This window comes from Ornithodoros turicata, chromosome 4, assembly GCF_037126465.1.
Source record: "Ornithodoros turicata isolate Travis chromosome 4, ASM3712646v1, whole genome shotgun sequence".
In the NCBI taxonomy this organism is placed as follows: Eukaryota; Metazoa; Arthropoda; class Arachnida; order Ixodida; family Argasidae; genus Ornithodoros; species Ornithodoros turicata.
In genome coordinates, this window is record NC_088204.1 from 52,181,386 (window position 1) to 52,185,814 (window position 4,429).

The window sequence follows — 4,429 nt, forward strand, 5'->3', positions numbered from 1 at the left end:
TCTACTTTAACAGAAGCATTGCGTACAGGTTGTGACAAAAGTTTACGGAACACGCGAGCGGCGTACGTTTTCTTCGGTGCGACACCCTAGCGGCTGGCGGAAGCGGGTGAGGTCGCAGTTTCGGAGGGGTGGAAGGTAGAAGTGTGCGCTGTTAGCGACACACAGCGGCAGCTTCCACTTCCAAGATACACCCAAGTGACACCAGAACTACCACTGTGTGTCACTAACAGCGCACGCTTCCACCTCTCAGAAGCAGTGAACTCACCCGCTTCCGCCAGCCGCTATACACTCTAAAGTCCGTAACCCATAAATAGAAGTAAAAAACTTGCAAACTTTTTACCTCTATTTCTAGAGGTAACTATGTTACCTATACTCTGAATAACCCTTGTACACAGGTTAAAGCATAACCTGTAGTCACTTTCCACGTTGCTGCCCATGTAACTCTTACACAGAGGTTAAAGTATAACCTATACCCACCCACTGCGTTGCTAGATTTGTAACCTTTATCTTAAAGTTATTCAGTGAAGCCATCTACACAGGAAAGCGGGTGAAGGCGTCCCTGAGAACATTGCACGAACTCCTAATAAAAGAAGCACACCACAGAGAAATGTGTCCTAACAGTATTGGGTAATCATAACTATGTGCTCGCGGATGCCGATTTGCCTGTACCTGAAGCAGAGTAAGCTCGACACGCGCATCTTTTTGGAAAAATAAAAAAAAATCACAATACTAAAAAAAAATTGTGGAGCCTAGTTGCAAAAAAAAAACGAGTAAGAATGGAACCACTGAAAACAAATTAAACGCATGTCACGAGTTTCCAAAAACCTCACGGAACTAAATATCGTTCACTGCATGCCGCTATGTAAAGTATTTCATTAACTAAAAGGTTGTGACACGTCCTCAAGGACACCTTGCCCAATAAAACGCAGGAAATGCTAAACGAAAATATGAAGCTTTTCTTTGCAAACACAGCGTTACTTTATTATCAACGGTTCATACTACATAGTATTCTACGCAAAATACTCGAAAAATATACTGTAAAATTCTTTATCATCTTCATATGACACATGGAAAGACCATTCAAAGAATGAATTGTAACATATTAAATAGGAGTAATATTAAAAGTTCAAGATGCAATACACTTTGCACTGAAAGTCAAAATCGAGTTCACAAGTCTCTTCTTCAGTGGAGCAAAATATCTCCGAAGGATCATGCAGAGAAAAGGCATATATGAAAAATGAGTATTACTAAACTGCAGAACACCTTGCACTGAATGTACATATAACGGAACTGAGTTGACAAGTCACTTTTTGACTTTAGCAAAATAGATAATTCGTAGTCATCTTCACATGACGTGTAGAAAAATTATCTAAATGAAAGTTTAATGAGATAAAGAACCCCAACGCATTTTGCACTTGAGGCACGTTACAAAAAATCAGGGGTTCCTCATAATGCAACTTCCGAACCTGATCTGATTTTACCAAAGTGGTGTCAATCTGCACACCCATTTCCTGAAACAATTCCTCTATGCTGCTTACAACGCAATCGACAACCACCTTGGAGCACATGTGGTGGCCCTCTGGGTTATGGCATAATAGCCTTTTTTTTTCAGATAATTCTTCGAACTTTGATCTGTTCTTTCCATCTGCTCAAGTAGCTCACCTATACATTGTGTTGGCTGGTTCATCCTGTCATGTTATGTCATCCTGTACTCGTGTGCTTAACTAAATACAAAAATTCAAATGATGTATGTATCTTTAGATGGTTTCAAACGTTGTTCCACAAGTATCACAAGAAGGGAGAAAGCCACACCCAACACACTGAACGACGTGGTCACAAAAGCACTGGAAATACCTAGTCGACAATCTACAATGTTGGCAAATATAGGTTCGTACATGGCTGGCTGGCTGGCTGGCTGGGTTTGCGACGAATCCCGAGCTTGCGTAGAGTTGTGGGAAGGACCTGGTTTGCTGCTATCTCTCTGAGCCTCTGCAGAGTTATAGACTGGGATTGGGCTGCTGCTGTATTTCTGCTGGACTGTTCGTATGTACTTCTGTGGCACAAGATACCTAAATATAAACCGCAACGTCAAAAGGGGGCGCGCTGATTATTTCATTTTTACACGTATCCCCACAGTTTACGAGTGCAGGAACCATTACCCACACTATTCACTTACCCTCTGCCACAATACTGCCAGGTAACTCATGGCTGTGTCCATCAAATTTGGAACCAGTGGAGCTGCGCTATGGGTTACCTGCGAAGAACAATCTTTTTTACTGCAATATTCTGCACAAATTGCAAGGCCATAATATATCGTGTGCTTTTAGTCCTACCACTTTCTGTGCTATTGCGCCGAATGCAATTGTAACGTTAAAAATGCTTTGCTCATGACGTCTCAAGTTCAAAACAACCTGCGAAGAGCCACATGATAACGGTTACACAAGTCTGACGTGGAAACGCGCAGCTTGCTTATCCTCCTTTTCGGGATTCTATCATGTAGTCACAGGCAACCAAGTGATGATAACCGACATTTCAGTGCAATGACAGAAGAAAAAAAAAGACCATAAGCGACCGTTAAAATAACTGGTTAGGAATCGACTTAAACAATAGTGAAGGAAAAGAAAGAATGTCTAATTCAGGACGAGGAAGAAGCAGTCGCAATTATGATGCGTCTTTGGGATCACTAAAAGCGAATGCATCAAGAAGTTTCACGCAACGCAATCACTTGCTCAACGCATGCATAAAGCGCATTCCTCGTTTTACTAACCTGTTTCACTCAGTGCTGCATGCTTCGCTCGTGCATGGTGACAATAACAGCATGCTACTTCCAGTGCATGTCCATTTTCACACATTTCTCCAATAAATGCATCACGATCACAGCCGGCGTCCGTGCAACGTCCCTGTGTGGAACCTCGAATGTCTGTGTGCGTCCGTCACATCATATATCCACCTGCGAGCTTCGCCCGTGCAACATTGCACTAACATGAGAGTGAACTACGCAGGAATGCAATAGCAAATGCAGAAGGTTACTTATATGTGACTTTGAATTCCGTTGTTTCCAATGCAACGGATGTCGAAGCGGCGAGGTACCACACAGCAAGCGAAACGCTCCTCCCGCTTTTTCCTGATACACGCTGTTGCCAACTGCCACTTGACGTGCAACCTCCACCTGCCGACTTTCGCGAAACTGCGGACCACTTCGCTTTTATAAGTAACGCTGGTAACTTCTCCAAAAGCGTAACGCCGTCCTTAGGGGTAACGCCACTGTTTCTCTCGCAATGTAACCTGTAAGAGGGCAACGCACGTCCGCATGTAACCTTTGAATGGGCTGTAACCTTTACATCGAGCACAAATAACTTGTATTTCACAAGTTAGGTGCGTATCAGAGTAACGTTAGAGAGAACTAGATTAAGAGTGTAGGGTGTCGTTCCGAAGAAAATTTACGCCGCTTCCCGTAGTCGTAGCTTCCCGTCGTGGTGTTAGTGGAAGTGGCACTGACTGTCGTAGCGCTGAATGTTGGGCAATGGAGAATTTGCTGGCTACCTTCCGAATATACCAATGCATTTATATTTGAGACCTCTGTGTACCTAAAACGAGACAGTTTTCATTGTGGGGACACATCTAATGCCCAAGTACGTTCATAATAATTGAATCCCTGTATGCAATAAGCGATAAGTCGAAAAATCCCAAACCGAGAAAAGGGGCCTGAACTGATTGTCCGTCCCATTGACACACATGCATTTCCCTTTGCTTACTTTCCTGTGCCGGGCCAATAAATTTAAATATGGTCCTACATTTTCTTTAGCAGGTACGTACTGGTATGCAGATGTCATTGCAGCAAAAATAGTAAAAAGGGGATAAGTCTTATCCCTTTATTGCATAGAGAGGTTTAATTATCGGCCGTGTCTCAGCGGTACGGCGTCCTTCAGGCTATTTTCTTTCTGAGCTGGGTTTTCGCCCTCGTTAAAGGACCCTTTATTTCACCAAGGGTGACAGCGGGCGAGTACTGAACGAGCTCAAGCAACAAATGTGCAGCACCTCCTGGCTAACAGGATCTGCTCACTATTCGCTTCTGTACAATGTCGACCCCGAGTTACGCTTTCGAGCACCAAATTCCTCCACGCGATAAACGAAGATTGCCCTACGTAGGCTACGGCTAATGTACCTTACAGCGCATGTCTTCTCTTCAAACTCGGCAAGCGTGACTCCCCGAACTGCAGTGAGTGTGGCGTTGCAGAGGACGTAGAACACATCTTTCTCAGGTGTCAGAAATTCGTTGACACTCGAAGGGTTTTAGAGGCGAGCCTGTCTCGTGTGGACTGCCGAGCCTTCGACATCGTGAAAGTGTTAGGTCCTCAGTCGTCCGACAAGGCGCTGAGAGCACTTGAAGATTTTCAAGTTCTCTCAGCTTTCAATGTACAACCGGGCT

The 4,429-nt window shown here is 44.0% G+C and overlaps 1 long non-coding RNA gene across 3 annotated transcripts; it reads right to left on the reverse strand.

Annotated features, from left to right (window-relative positions):
• Positions 1-1,669: 1,669 nt before the first annotated feature.
• LOC135393168 (uncharacterized) lies at positions 1,670-2,957 on the reverse strand. Of its 3 annotated transcripts, none has more exons than XR_010422502.1 (3): positions 2,768-2,957; positions 2,177-2,254; positions 1,670-2,069 (listed from the first exon to the last, which is right to left on the reverse strand). It is a non-coding gene; the product is annotated as an uncharacterized LOC135393168 (long non-coding RNA). The 3 variants fall into 3 exon arrangements; XR_010422504.1 differs by lacking the exon at positions 2,768-2,957 and adding an exon at positions 2,440-2,615; XR_010422503.1 differs by lacking the exon at positions 2,768-2,957 and adding an exon at positions 2,334-2,395.
• Positions 2,958-4,429: the final 1,472 nt, after the last annotated feature.